Below are 16708 nucleotides of genomic sequence, written 5' to 3'. Positions count from 1 at the left end.
TGACACTAACAAAACGGGTTGAATTGTTCAGCAACATGTACTGTGAACATGACTTTGGAGATGAAAGGTACATAATACGTTTATTGTCATCTCCCTATCAGGCCACTGCGTGCTGTGACATGGGCTTGGATAGTGACACACATCTTCTTTATTAAGCTTCCTGACTGAATACTGGGGTTGTTCCGGAAGCAAGGGCCTTACCTGGGAGTACAGCAACAGTCTCTCTGTCTCACAGCCAATCTGTCAACGTGTACTGAATGTAGCCACTCAAATTCATACACACTGCTAAGTACGCAAGCACGGACTTATATTCACTTTGTCCCATTCCTTAATCTTGTCTGGTAAATATATTTTAGTTGAGACACCTGTATGATATACATTAATACAAATATATTCACTCTGGACATGATACTTGCATTTATTTTAGACCTTTGAAGTGTATTTGTCTTGATGTTTAAGTTATCACAGAAGTTTTGTAAAAATGTGAAAACCGACATGACAAATACGCTCAAGAGTTGTTCTTTTGTAATCTTACAATATGAGTGACTTGTTTATAGAACATTTTATTGCATTTGGCCATCCCCAAGATGTGGCCATTGAAAGTCTGTGGATAGCTGACAACAGGGTGGCAGGTTTTGTGATGTGCTGCTCTAGAGTTCCATAGACCAGTAGACTCACCTAGGGGAAAGGGGGGTGGACATAAGTTAGTTTTGATAAAGGTCTGGGAGACTTTTACAGGGAGGAGAGAGCATGAGTTGGAGTGAGTACAGTAAATCCAATCCAACCATTGACCCTGGATAATATGCTAGCGTCACACAAGCAGATGGCCATTGTGAAGGAGGTTTACATAGTGAATCAAATGTACTTTTATGAGTGAAGCTTACTTCTCTGTGCTCCGGAGAGATCGCAGGTGGTTGGTCAAAAGGCTCTGGATGTCCTTGGATGAGCCTGTCTCTGTAGCACCTGGAGAGAGAAGGATAGAAGTAGTGAGTGTGCTTGAAAGAGAGCCCTCACCTCTGACCAACCACTGGACCAGAGCCTTGTGCCTAACCTGCCAATCACAGTCTCTCTGACAGAGAGTTTACTCCAGGGGTAGACATTTGTATGGTGCAAAGGGCTTCTCCACTTCAATTTGAGTGTAGCTCTTGAAATTGTATAATGCAATGTAAGTATAAAATTATATCATGACTTACCGGCACGGAGTGCTCCATGTTCCTGTAGATTGCAAGGTTCAACCTGAATGCAGAGACATTTCCTGGCTTAGAGTATGGTTGCATCTATCTCTGCCAGGCTCCAATAAATCATTAAAAAAACAACTTGCAAAGATTAACAAACTAAATTGTTTGCAATATTTAGGATTCATGTATCAGTTTGCCTACTTCATGATTGATGCCTGTAATGACAACAGAGCGGTTGTCACTATTTACCACAGCCACAAAGTCATACATCCCGCCAAATAAATAATAATCATGCATGCCAGCAAAAACCACAACACAACACAACACTAAACAATACATTAATTGCACTATAACAGTGACAAATGGTGCACACAAACTGTTAGGGCCTACATAAAGATGTTCCAACTGCAGAGCTTTCTTTTCAGCACCATGGGATGAATCCTTACCACTGCCACACCTGGCTATCAGTAGTGCCTTGTCTAGCAGCGAAACAGTTCATTCAGTCTCATTTACTGCCTTTAAAAAAAATAGCTGACTTGCTTATTAAACAAATGTGGTTTCTGCTGACAATTGAGATGTACAAACTATGGCATAAGGGGACGACGAGCGGGTAAGAAGACAATCAGTAATTTCGATTAAGACATTAATGAGCGAGCTAGGATGGACATAGTCAATATAACTATTTGTTCAGCACTTTTTAGAACATGAGCATTCTTACAGCGACAGAAATCAGAACATGGGCCTTTCTTACAGCAATCTCCTTGAACATCAAGTCAGAACCGTAGAATAAATAAAGGGGGCATATAAGCAGACAATGAAAGCTCTTACAATATTTGATAATTACATTTCTCTAAAACAGTCTGTAGGTTACATGTGTGCCACCAAGTCAGAACAGTAGGCTAAGTTATGAGGGGGAAAAGGACCAAGGCATATGGGCTAATAACAGCTTACTACACAACATACACTACCATTCAAAAGTTTGGGGCCACTTAGAAATGTCCTTCTTTTTGAAAGAAAAGCATTTTTGTTGTCCATTAAAATAACATCAAATTGATCAGAAATGCAGTGTATACATTGTTAATGTAGTAAATGACTATTGTAACTGGAAACAGCAGATTTTGTATGGAATATCTACATACAGTAGGGGCACAGAGGCCCATTATCAGCAACCATCACGCCTGTGTTCCAATGGCACGTTGTGTTATCTAATCCAAGTTTATAATTTTAAAAGGTTTATTGATCATTAGAGAACCCTTTTGCAATTATGTTAGCACAGCTGAAAACTGTTGTCCTGACTAAATAAGCAATAAAACTGTCCTTCTATAGATTAGTTGAGTATCTGGAGCATCAGCATTTGTGGGTTCGATTACAGGCTCAAAATGGCCAGAAACAAAGACCTTTCTTCTGAAACTCGTCGGTCTATTCTTGTTCTGTGAAATGAAGGCTATTCCATGCGAGAAATTAACAAGAAACTGAAGATCTCATACAATGCTGTGTACTACTCCCTTCACAGAACAGCACAAACTAGCTCTGACCAGAATAGAAAGAGGAGTGGGAGGCCCCGGTGCACAACCGAGCAAGAGGAGAACTATATTAGTGTGTCTAGTTTGAGAAACAGAGTCCTCAAGAAACACATGTCCTCAACTGGCATATTCATTAAATAGTACCCGCAAAAACCAGTCTCAACGTCAACAGTGAAGAGGCAACTCCGGGATGCTGGCCTTCAAGGCAGAGTTGGAAAAAAAAGCCAGATCTCAGACTGGCCAATAAAAATAAAATATTAAGATGGGCAAAAGAACACAGACACTGGACAGAGGAACTCTGCCTAAAAGGCCAGCATCCCGGAGTCGCCTCTTCTTCCTCTGTTGATGTTGAGACTGGTGTCAGCTGTGCTAACATAATTGCAAAAGGGTTTTCTAATAATTAATTTGCCTTTTAAAATGATAAATATGGATTAGCTAACACAAAGTGCCATTGGAACACAGGAGTGATGGTTGCTGATAATGGGCCTCTGTACGCCTATGTAGGTATTCCATCGTTTCCAGCTACGATAGTCATTTACAACATTAACAATGTCTACACACAATTCGATGTTATTTAATTGGACAAAACAAATTACTTTTCTTTCAAAAACAAGGACATTTCTAAGTGGCATCAAACTTTTGAACAGTAGAGTACACTTAGTATTATTTTCTTTGCTACAGTTGACATATCTCCCTGGCATATTTCATAATTAATGCAGCAACGTACAATACATTTATGGACTCACCTTGTTGTGCTGTGCTCACTTGAACAGGAAGGTGGAGTCGGTCCTTCACGGTCCAATTTTGTCATCAAACAATATCGTCAAAGTCTGGCATTCTCTGGATGTATGGTGCTTTCAAGATAAATAGTAACTGTGGAAAAAAACAAGGTTGGAGCTCTAGAAAGAATCTTCAGGTCGGAGCTCTAGAAAGAGGCCTGAGTTCCCAACTTGGAATTCTGAGTTGGATGACAGTTCAAAGTGTATTTTCCCAGTCGGAGCCAGTTCCCAGTTGTCTTGAACTCACTGAAGTCTGAGATTTCCCAGTTCTGAGCTTTACAGTTGTTTTAAACACAACGTAAATCATGCTGGATTGACAGCATGGCTAATGTACTCAACCTTTTCTGACGTATCGTCTTGAATGTTTATCCTTTTAAGCTTGGAAAAGAGACCCTTAAACCCAGACTTGGACCACACACCCACTCCACTGAATAGCAGGCTAGTAATTGCTTTACAACGCATGCAAGTTAGCCACTGATTCCTTCCAAACCATCATTTCCAACTTGTGTAATGTTTATGTCCAATGGCCAATGACCACCGATAAGTTTTATCTATAATTAATCTTCATAATTTCTCTTCTCTAGACAAGGATTGAAAAATATTTGCCAGTAGATTATCAACTTGATTCATGATGATGACTGCTATCTTGCTAGCTAAGATGTTGACATGATCAGTCCAATCAAAGCTATGGTAGATATAACGTCATTTGATGTCATTGTATCTGTGGCCAATGACCTAGAGCCTTCTTGGATGGGCACTTCTAATGTAACTTTATGGCAGCAAGGGGCTTGCATTTCTTTTTTGCTCTACCTATATATTTTGTATTGAATGCAAACTGATATGTGACATGTATTAATGACAAAACAACATGCAAAACAGGTAACAATAATTAACCAACAATGCAGTTTTAAGAAAAATAAGTGTTAAGTAAAAAACAGATAAGTAAAATGTAAAATAACAAATAGTTAAAGGGCAGCAGTGAAATAACAGTAGTGAGGCTATATACAGGGGGTACTGGTACAGAGTCAATGTGTAGGGGCACAGGTTAATTGAGGTAATTGAGTAACCTGTGGCCCTGTCTGGGGGTGTAGTCGGACTGGGCCACAGTGTCTCCCAGCCCCTCCACAGTGTCTCCCGACCCCTCCTGTCTCAACCTCCAGTATTTATGCTGCAGTAGTTTATGTGTCGGGGGGCTAGGGTCAGTCTGTTATATCTGGAGTATTTATCCTGTCTTATCTGGTGTGCTGTGTGAATTTAAGTATGTTCCCTCTAATTCCCTCTTTCTCTTCTCTCGGAGGACCTGAGCCCTAGGACCATGCCTTAGGACTACCTGGCCTGATGATTCCTTGCTGTCCCCAGTCCATCTGGTCGTGCTGCTGCTCCAGTTTGAACTGTTCTGCCTGTGGCTATGGAACACTGACTTGTTCACTGGACGTGCTACCTTGTCCTGGACCTGCTGTTTTTGACTCACTCTCACTAACGCACCTGCTGTCTCTAACTCTGAATGATCGGTTATGAAATGCCAACTGACATTTACTCCTGAGGTGCTGACCTGTTGCACCCTCTACAACCATGGTGATCATTATTATTTGACCCTGCTGGTCATCTATTAATGTTTTAACATCTTGGCCACGTACTGTTATAATCTCCACCCGGCACAACCAGTCTATGACTAGGGTGGCTGGAGTCTTTGACCATTTTTTGGGCCTTCCTCTGACATGGCCTGGGATAGAGGTCCTGGATGGTAGGAAGCTTGGCCCCAGTGATGTACTACCCTCTGTAGTGCCTTTCAGTCGAGTAGTTGCCATACCAGTCAGTGATGCAACCAGGATGCTCTCGAGGGTGCAGCTGTATAACATTTTGAGGATCTGAGGACCCATGCCAAATCTTTTCAGTCTCCTAAGGGGGAATAGCTTTTGTCATGCTTTCTTCACGACTGTCTAGTCGTGAAGACAACTAGTTTGTTGGTGTTTTGGACATCAAGGAACTTGAAGCTCTCAACCTGCTTCACTACAGCCCCGTCGATGAGAATGGGGGCGTGCTCGGGGTCCTTTTTTTCTTGTTGTCCACAATCATCTCCTTTGTCTTGATCACGTTGAGGGAGAGGTCTCTGACCTCCTCCCTATCAGCTGTCTCCTCGTTGTTGGTGATCCCGCCTATTCCATTTCTCTTCTTAAAATCTGATTTTATCTGATTTTATACCTAAGCCGAAACCTAACGACACAGATAACTTTATACCTAATCTTAAATTAAGACCAAAAAGCTAAAGTTTGTTTTCATTCATTTTTACGTTTTGGCCAATTTTGACTTTGTGGGTGTGGCAACTAGTGAAAACCCAACAGAGCTGATGAAAAGATCTGCATGCCATTTTGTGATATTAGCTTGGTTTCCATCCAATTTGCAGCAGATTTTCATGCGAATATTATTAAACCTGCAAAAAAACATTTTTCACACCAGAAATGTGTTTCCATCAAACCCATGATGTACAGGGAATAAAAGTCTGTGCATTATGACATAGTACACATTAAAATAACTTTTGCGGTTAAATTATCATGGGCCAAATTAAATATACAAGTTAAATGGGTTTCCATCTCATTTTCAACTCTACTGATGGTTTTGTCACAAAAACTGTTCCGTTATAAAGAAAACGTGCCCACTCTGGTTTTGACACTTGTAGTCTAGCCAACAGTTGGCAGATAGAGTGCAGGTAGGCTGTGCGGCTAGGCTACCAACATTATTATGGCATCCAAGTATCAATCATCATGTCACCGGAATAAAACCCTCAATGTTTATTGGAAAGGAGTGTAACAGTATAACTTTAGACCGTCCCCTCGCCCATACCCGGGCGCGAACCAGGGACCCTCTGCACACATCAACAGTCACCCTCGAAGCCTCCCGGGTGGCGCAGTGGTTAAGGGCGCTGTACTGCAGCGCCAGCTGTGCCATCAGAGTCCCTGGGTTCGCGCCCAGGCTCTGTCGTAACTGGCCGCGACCGGGAGGTCTGTGGGGTGTCCGGGTTAGGGAGGGCTTGGTCCGTAGGGATGTCCTTGTCTCATCGTGCACCAGCGACTCCTGTGGCGGGCCAGGCGCAGTGCGCGCTAACCAAGGTTACACGGTGTAGCCTCCGACACATTGGTGCGCTGGCTTCCGGGTTGGATGCCCGCTGTGTTAAGAAGCAGTGCGGCTGGTATTACGCATTACTTTCAACCTTCGTCTCTCCTGAGCCCGTACGGGAGTTGTAGAGATGAGACAAGATAGTAGCTACTACAACAATTGGATACCATGAAATTGGGGAGAAAAAGGGCAAAAAAAAAAATGTAAAACACACAAAAAAACAGTTACCCTCGCTCCACAAAAGCCACGGCCCTTGCAGAGCAAGGACTCAGAGCAAGTGACGTCACTGATTGAAACGCTATTTAGCGTTCACAGCCGTTACAGGAGCATCAAGCTCATCGCGTGTACTTTCAACACTCTGTGAAGTTCATCATAATTAATTTAATCTGCAGCCTAATAAACTATATGGTTTCCTGAGTCGTAGTGGGAGGACCACACAACATATGGTCCTCCAAGACTCCAAGTTTACTTGGATATATATGATGGTTATTGTATCAATATTTGCTCATAATAGCCTTCCCACTGCCATTTCTTACATAATACATTTTACAGACACAAAAGGATCCCACCATGTCGAACAAACAAATGTGTCTGTCGGCATTTATAAAATTGTACCTGTTTTCATCAGCCCGGTCATGACTTTTTTCATGCGTCGGGTAATTAATCTGCATGATACGGTTGGATGGAAACCTGGTTAGTGGTTACGACAAATGACATGGCATCTATGTGAATTTATAGCTCAGCTGTTATTTAGATTAAGTCACAACGTGTCATTTCAGTAACAATTGCTACCTCGACTTATTCCATCACAACATCAACGACAACATGCTCCTTATTTAACTTTTGTTAGCTGCTAGCTTAGCCAGATGCAGCCTTTAATTGAGGCCAGGCTGATTTTGCAGCAAAACTGCTTCAAATAGGGTTATTTGCCTAGGTAGCTAGCTATTAACTAAATGACAACCCTATTCATTCTAGAAGTATTAACTCTATTGCTTAATTCAGAAAGTAGGCCTCGCCTCCGAGTTACATCGTAGATATTAGCTAGAGAGCTAGCTAGCCAACTTGCATTGTTACTGACATGCCACGATCCTGCTTACTTTGCAACTGAAAGATATTTAGCTCCTGTAGCTAGGTAGATAGTAATGGTTTAAGATAATTGCTGTTAGTTAAATATCTTGCTAGCTAACTAGCTACGTGTAAAATGCAGCTAGCTAGCTAACCAACTAGGCAGTTATAAAAAACAATCACTCTGTAACTTACCATATTTCTCTGATTAACAAGACATTTCTTTAGCCAACCTCACCTGACTCCTTCTAGCCTACTGCCATCTACAGGTTCAAAACCATATGGCTTTGACCTGTGCTTCATTGTCAAAAGAAACCAACTCTCACACTCCGACCTGGTGCAGCCAGGCAGTCCATGACTTAGCATTACAAAAGTATTCACCTAAATCTACGTCAAGCCTGGACAAAGTAATTTTTGATATGTTGATGGTGCGCATGCAGCCCAGAAATCAATTATCTCTCCAATTGACAATGTTGGATTGAAAAAAATGTGACATATCAGCATCATACATTTCATGCACTACTCGTTTAAAAAAAAAAGTGAAACATTACCTTTAAGAGAATTACGGTAAAAGAGCTAAAACATCAGGAGATCTCTTTTAAATATAAACCATATAAAACCATATGAAATTCTGTACCAGTTCCTTTTGTTCCAATCATGCACTGATCTTTAACTAAAATTATCCACAATAAAAAGCCCCAAAAACTGCCACAGATCAAAGCTTATGTGACTTAACTTTCCAAACACAAACTGATGACATTAATGCATGACCTGTGATGTGAAGAGAGCATAAATCAATTCTGTCAGACCATCCAGTGATTTCAACATGTCAATAAAGTGTGTCCATGACTGGAATCAATCCATTGAGCATTCCCCAAGGGCACATAATTGAGAGAGTGGAGAGAATAGTATAGCCCAGGGCAGATATTTAGGCCACGGGTGGATGTGATAGCGTGTTTGTGTGAGAATGTGTACATGTTGTGCATTTGTGTGTGTTCATAAGTGGTCTATTGAAAGAAAAGAAGGCTCTGTTAAGTTTTACCAACCATATACACCACTGGTCAAAAGTTTTAGAAAAAAAAAATGCTTTCTCATTCAATGGTTTTTCTCTATTTTTACTATTTTCTACATTGTAGAATAATAGTGAAGACATCAACACTGTGAAACACCACATATGGAATCATGTATTAAACAAATCAAAATATATATTATATTTGAGATTATTCAAATAGCCAGCCTTTGCCATGATGGCAGCTTTGCACACTCTTGGCATTCTCTAAACCAGTTTCACCTGGAATGCTTTTCCAACAGTCTTGAAGGAGTTCCCACATATGCTGATAGTCTTTACGGTGGGAAGTACACATGCGGAGATCATCCGTTCACCCCCACTGCATCTCACAAAGACACGGCGGTTGGAACAAAAAATATCCAGACCAAATAACTAATTTCCAACACATTGCTCGTGTTTCTTGGCCCAAGCAAGTCTCTTCTTATTTTTGGTGTCTTTAGGTAGTGGTTTCTTTGCAGCAAAATCGACCATGAAGGCCTGATTCACAGTCTCCTCTGAACAGTTGATGTTGAGATGTGTCTATTACTTGAACTCTGTGAAGCATTTATTTGGGCTGCAATTTCTGAGGCAGGTAACTGTAATGAATGCATCCTCTGCAGCAAAGGTATCTCTGGGTCTTCCATTCATGTGGCGGTCCTCATGAAAGACAGTTTCAACATAGCTCTTGATGGTTCTTGCGACTGCACTTGAAGAAACTTTCAAAGTTCTTGAAATGTTCTGTATTGACAGGACCTTCATGTCTTTAAGTAATGATGGACTGCCATTTCTCTTTGCTTATTTGAGCTGTTCTTGCCATAATATGGACTTGTTTTTTTACCAAATAGGGCTATCTTCTGTATACCACCTCTACCTTGTCACAACACAACTGATTGGCTCAAATGCATTAAGAAGGAAAGATATTCCACAAATGAACTTTTAAGAAGGCACACCTGCTAATTGAAATGCATTCCAGGTGACTACTTCATGAAGCTGGTTGAGAGAATGCTAAGAGTGTGCAAAGCTGTCATAAAGGCAAAGGGTGGCTACTTGAATAATGTCAAATATGAAATATATTTTGATTTGTTTAACACTTTTTTTGGTTACTACATGATTCCATATATGTTATTTCATAGTTTTGATGTCTTCACTATTATTCTACAATGTAGAAAATAGTAAAAATGAAGAAAAACCCTTGAATGCGTAGGTATTCTAAAACTTTTGACTGGTAGTGTACATGGGTAGTAATTAAAATGATACCAGTACATTCTCTAACCTAATACCATGCCTCTCTAGTGCATACAGTGCCTTCAAAGTATTCACACCCCTTGACTTTTTCCCCCAAAACTTGTGTTACAGCCTGAATTTAATATGGATTCGATTTTTTGTCACTGATCTACACACAATGCCCCATAATGTCAAAGTGGAATTACGTTTTTAGAAATGTTTTCAAATTAATAAAAATGAAAAGCTGAAATGTCTTGAGTCAATAAGTATTCAACCTCTTTGATATGCAAGACTAAATAAGTGCAGGAGTAAAGATATCCTTAACAACTCACACAATAAGCTGCATAGACTCACTCTGAGGGCAATAATAATGTTTAACATGACTACCCCATCTCTGTACCCCACACATTCAGTTATTTGTAACGTCCCTCACTGGAGCAGTGAATTTCAAGCAAAGCGAACCTATTGGTAGATGGGTAAAATAGCAGACATTTAATATCCATTTGAGCATGGTGAAATTACTTATTACACTTTGGATGGTGTATCAATAAACCCAGTCACGAAAAAGATAAAGGCATCCTTCCTAACTCAGTTGATGGAGAGGAAGGAAACCGCTAAGGGATTTCACCATGAGGTCAATGGTGATTTATTAATAACAGTCACAGAGTTGAATGGCTGTGAAAGGAGAACTGAGGATGGATCAACAAGATTGTAGTTACTCCACAATACTATCCTAAATGATAGCGTGAAAACAAGGAAGCCTGTACAGAATACAATTTTCCCAAAATATGGATCCTATTTGAAATAAATCACCAAAGTAATACTTCAAAAGAAATTGCCAAAGAAATTAACTTTTGTCCTGAATAAAAAGCATTGTGTTTGGTGGTGGCTGCATCATGTTATGGGTATGCTTGTCATTGGAAACGACTAGGGAGTTATAACATGGATAATAGCGGCAAAATCCTAGAGGAAAACATGGTTCAGTCTGCTTTCCTACAGACACTAGAAGACAAATTCAACTTTCAGCAGGACAATAACCTAAAACACATGGCCAAATATACAATGAGTGTACAAAACTTTAAGGACACCTGCTCTTTCCATGACATAGACTGAACAGGTGAATCCAGGTGAAGGCACTGTAAATACTGTGTGGGTGTGTGTGTGCGTGCGTGCGTGCGTGCGAGTATGTGTGTGTGTGCCTGTGCATGTCTCCACCACTCCTAAATGGCTTAGCTTGAATAAGTTGGCTTGGCAGTGTCCCCCTTTCCGCTGGGCACTGCTACATGCCCCATGAAGCACTATCACCATCTCCAGGCCTCCCAACAATCTATACCACTTCAAAGGATAACAGTCTCATTGACGTTTGTTTTTTCTGTTTTGGAACTCTGACTACACGGTCTCTAACAGAGCTCTTACATCAAGGTTAAGTCACGCTCACAACAGATACCAAACTGTGAGGTCACAGCAGGGGGATGCCTGGAAAATACACACATTATGGTACATTCACCGTCACACTGTGGTAATGTCATAGTCACACATTCCAGGGCACGTACACACATGCACACACACACACACACACACACACACACACACGTTTTTAGCAGTCAGTGGAATGCGAGTGTGGAGAGGAAGAGAATCAGGGAGAGGAGAGGGGTGAGAAGCTGTAAAGGGCTAAGGAGAGGAGAGAAAAGAGGGATGAGGAGATGGGTGAGGAGAGGAGGGGAGGAGAGGAAAAGAGAGGAGAAGCGGGAGATGGGTGAGGCAACTGGATGTCGTGTGTTCTGGCAGCGCGTTTCTAAGGTGAACAGGGAAGGTGTGGCTGCAATTATCTCTATTATTGATAATGATAATGAGTGAGTGATTCCCCGCATCGAAAGTGGCCAGATCCCGGCGGCAGCCAGATCAGACATGACACACACACACACACACACACACACACACACACACACACACACACACACACACACACACACACACACAAGAGGCAGCAATGAATGAGGCAACATCGCTAGATGAAAACAAATAAGTTGTGCTCTCTCTCTTTAACTCTCTCTTTGCTCTTGCTCTCTCTCTCGCTCTCGCTCTCTCTCTCCCCCTCTCTATTTTTCTCTCTCGTCTGTAGCAGGCAAAACTAATGTCATCTCAGCACCTCCCCCAAACTTGTTGTGGTAACATTATATTGCTATACACATCTACAGTGCCTTGCGAAAGTATTCGGCCCCCTTGAACTTTGCGACCTTTTGCCACATTTCAGGCTTCAAACATAAAGATATAAAACTGTATTTTTTTGTGAAGAATCATCAACAAGTGGGACACAATCATGAAGTGGAACGACATTTATTGGATATTTCAAACTTTTTAACAAATCAAAAACTGAAAAATTGGGCGTGCAAAATTATTCAGCCCCTTTACTTTCAGTGCAGCAAACTCTCTCCAGAAGTTCAGTGAGGATCTCTGAATGATCCAATGTTGACCTAAATGACTAATGATGATAAATACAATCCACCTGTGTGTAATCAAGTCTCCGTATAAATGCACCTGCACTGTGATAGTCTCAGAGGTCCGTTAAAAGCGCAGAGAGCATCATGAAGAACAAGGAACACACCAGGCAGGTCCGAGATACTGTTGTGAAGAAGTTTAAAGCCGGATTTGGATACAAAAAGATTTCCCAAGCTTTAAACATCCCAAGGAGCACTGTGCAAGCGATAATATTGAAATGGAAGGAGTATCAGACCACTGCAAATCTACCAAGACCTGGCCGTCCCTCTAAACTTTCAGCTCATACAAGGAGAAGACTGATCAGAGATGCAGCCAAGAGGCCCATGATCACTCTGGATGAACTGCAGAGATCTACAGCTGAGGTGGGAGACTCTGTCCATAGGACAACAATCAGTATATGAGTATATTGCACAAATCTGGCCTTTATGGAAGAGTGGCAAGAAGAAAGCCATTTCTTAAAGATATCCATAAAAAGTGTTGTTTAAAGTTTGCCACAAGCCACCTGGGAGACACACCAAACATGTGGAAGAAGGTGCTCTGGTCAGATGAAACCAAAATTAAACTTTTTGGCAACAATGCAAAACGTTACATTTGGCGTAAAAGCAACACAGCTCATCACCCTGAACACACCATACCCACTGTCAAACATGGTGGTGGCAGCATCATGGTTTGGGCCTGCTTTTCTTCAGCAGGGACAGGGAAGATGGTTAAAATTGATGGGAAGATGGATGGAGCCAAATACAGGACCATTCTGGAAGAAAACTTGATGTAGTCTGCAAAAGACCTGAGACTGGGACAGAGATTTGTCTTCCAACAAGACAATGATCCAAAACATAAAGCAAAATCTACAATGGAATGGTTCAAAAATAAACATATCCAGGTGTTAGAATGGCCAAGTCAAAGTCCAGACCTGAATCCAATCGAGAATCTGTGGAAAGAACTGAAAACTGCTGTTCACAAATGCTCTCCATCCAACCTCACTGAGCTCGAGCTGTTTTGCAAGGAGGAATGGGAAAACATTTCAGTCTCTCGATGTGCAAAACTGATAGAGACATACCCCAAGCGACTTACAGCTGTAATCGTAGCAAAAGGTGGCGCTACAAAGTATTAACTTAAGGGGCTGAATAATTTTGCACGCCCAATTTTTCAGTTTTTGATTTGTTAAAAAAGTTTGAAATATCCAATAAATGTCGTTCCACTTCATGATTGTGTCCCACTTCTTGTTGATTCTTCACAAAAAATACAGTTTTATATCTTTATGTTTGAAGCCTGAAATGTGGCAAAAGGTCGCAAAGTTCAAGGGGGCCGAATACTTTCGCAAGGCACTGTACATGTATTGAATGCTAAATGCTGGAGGATGTCGGAGCCCAACTGATAGAGTGACTTAGAGCAAAGTCATTGTCAGTTTCAGAAGACAGCAGTGTGACTCCAGGCAGAGATGATGCTTGGTTTCACCCTGAAACATTACCAATGAATGTACTCTACCGTAATCTACACTTTTTGCTTAGGATGGCAAACCTCAAAACCTCAAACTTCTACACTACCTCCGGCAAAGCTTAGCAGAAAAAAAATACACTTCTCAGATGTATTGCCAATGCCAGCTACAACCCCCTAGCTGCATCTCACCCGATTAACACCATCACTCACACTTTTACTGCAATGCCCAGGCTATGTCTCAAATAGCAGCCTATTAGAGCCCATAGGGCTTTGGTTTAAAGTAGTACACCGTGTAGGGAATTGGGTGCCATTTGGGACGCAAACACTTCTTGCAATACACAGTTAACCTCCTAACTCACTCACTGTGGCATGAACCAACATTCCAATACTGCTCGGCACTTGACAAGGTCAAATGTTTCCATCACAACCAATGTTCTCTTTAACTGTGAAGTACTGTACAAGCCGAGCCATTCATACACTTTGACTTATTCCACATTTTGTTATGTTATAGGCTGAATTAAAAAATGCGTCACCACAGTACACAATACCCCATAATGACAAATTGAAAATGTGTTTTTAGACATTTTTTTTATTTTATTTAAAATGAAATACAGAAATATAGCATTTACATAAGTATTCACACCCCTGATTTAATACAGAATCACCTTCGGCATCAATTACAGTCTTTGTGGATAAGTCTCTAAGAGGTTGGTTGTTGATTATTGCTAAAGTCATAAAGTCTTGTCATTGGATTTTCATAGCAATTTAAGTCAAAACTGTATCTAGGCCACTCAGAAATAGGGCTGTTGCAGTGACTGTATTGCGCTGTTTTCTTCTGCTAATGGCACATTCGTTTATAGCCTAATGCCACGTGCAAATTGATGTGCTTAAATGTGAAGAAATAGCCTAATAGTTTATCATAATTAAAAGCTAATTTTTCTGACCTGTTACGTCAGCCACATTGCATAAAAAAATTTTTTTTGATGCTAGTGGTTGTATTAATTTGAGATCTATTCCACCCCACAACTGTCCCAGACTTCATTTGGAAAACGTATTTCTCGCACAGAATAGAATAGGTCGACATTTGTACTATGGGGGATAGTAGATTGACATAGTCTAGTGCTTTTGCTGTTCTTTAGGCCTACTCATCTTGTTGGCTGATGAAAAGTAAATGTGGACAGTTCTTCCAACATCTTCAATATTGGAATTGGAATTATTTCCCCAATGTGTCTGTCTTCACTTGTAGCCTGTGAGAAAGACCCGATCACGTGATGGAGAGCCATTTGAGTGAGAGGTGCTTTGGAGTGCGCAGAACTCAGGGAGAAGGGCACAACGCAGCAGCCTGGGCCAAGAGCACAACAGTCACTGTCCGCAAAAGGCATGGATTTTGGGGGGTGCATTACGGCCACACAAAGGGGATGCCACTACAAAATTCGAGACATTATCAAGTGCTTGTCAAATTGTGAATGAGATACTGATGTGTGTACAGTGTGTACAGCCTGCGCAAAAAAAAACAAAGCAGAGCTCATGCCTTTCAAGAAGCTTTTGTCAAATCATCATAAGAGTTACATCACGCAGCCTTACAATGTATTACAAATCAAAACATATAGCCCAATGTTTGTTGAACAACTAAAGTTACATTAATACATCTAAATTAAGCATATAGGAATACCGCTCAACACAGAATAGAATGCGCACTTGCTCAAATCGTTTGGAAAAAATATCCATTCTTTTTTATTCAGCTTTGTTCAAGTGAATTCTTTATACTATAAAATAATATAAATAATGCCATGGAACTAGTGTAGCCCACAGGCATTTGACATAGCCAGATCAGGAGCTAACATAAGGACAACTCAGAGTATGCTATTCTGTTCTTCTGAAACAGACTACATTTTCTTCATATCATGCTTCTTTAGACCTGTCTAAAATAAATAATGGATTTAGTTTGAGTTTGTTTATTCCTACTCACAGATGTAACTGAAGAAATGCAGAATTTACATGACTAATAACTGCAAAACACTCATTTCAAATACATATGTCACGTTCTGACCATAGTACTTGTGTGTTTTCCTTGTTTTAGTGTTGGTCAGGACGTGAGCTGGGTGGGCATTCTATGTTGTGTGTCTAGTTTGTCTATTTCTATGTTTGGCCTGATATGGTTCTCAATCAGAGACAGGTGTTAGTCATTGTCTCTGATTGGGAACCATATTTAGGTAGCCTGTTTTGTGTTGGGTTTTGTTTCCTGTCTTTGTGTTCTCTGCGCCAGTTAGGACTGTTTCGGTTTTGCCACGTTTATTGTTTTGTATTCTGTTCAGTTTCTCTTATTAAAGAACCATGAACTTTAACCATGCTGCATTTTGGTCCTCTCCTTCCCAGGAAGAAAGCCGTTACAACATAACTCATAATGCGTGATATAAATAGAATATTTACCAATTGAAAACATTACAGGACATTTTTCATGATGGAAATTTAAATATTCAAATGATTTTAAAAAAATAGAATTTTTGGGAGAACCATTTAAGAGCTAGAGTTATTGTACAGTCCAATAGCAGTGGGTAGAGTGATGCACAGGCAGTTATATAGAACAGTTGGTGGCTGTTTCTCAGGAGCCTGACGGAGCAGGTCATTCAGTGGATGGTCAAGAGTGTGCATGTCCTTTCCCAGATACAATGCAGCCTGCTCTCACCTGCTCTGCAGTGAGTGGAGCTGTGGATGGACTGCTCCACCTCTGGAGATGATCCTCAAGGCCCTCCTCTGCACCCTGTCTAGTTGGGCCTGCTGCTTTTTACTGCATCCAACTAACAGCACTACACCGTATTCCAGACGAGGCCTGACCAGTGT

General features: G+C 41.0%; 1 long non-coding RNA gene across 1 annotated transcript; it reads right to left on the bottom strand.

Moving 5' to 3' along the window:
* Nucleotides 1-402: 402 nt before the first annotated feature.
* LOC149975186 (uncharacterized) lies at nt 403-3579 on the bottom strand. The gene is made up of 4 exons (XR_016489120.1): nt 3448-3579; nt 1194-1236; nt 885-963; nt 403-678 (listed from the first exon to the last, which is right to left on the bottom strand). It is a non-coding gene; the product is annotated as an uncharacterized LOC149975186 (long non-coding RNA).
* Between the last annotated feature and the right edge of the window lie 13129 nt (nt 3580-16708).

This window comes from Oncorhynchus mykiss, chromosome 19, assembly GCF_057628025.1.
Source record: "Oncorhynchus mykiss isolate SJ-2025 chromosome 19, ASM5762802v1, whole genome shotgun sequence".
Taxonomy (NCBI): Eukaryota; Metazoa; Chordata; class Actinopteri; order Salmoniformes; family Salmonidae; genus Oncorhynchus; species Oncorhynchus mykiss.
This window is presented reverse-complemented; position numbering and strand designations above follow the sequence as displayed.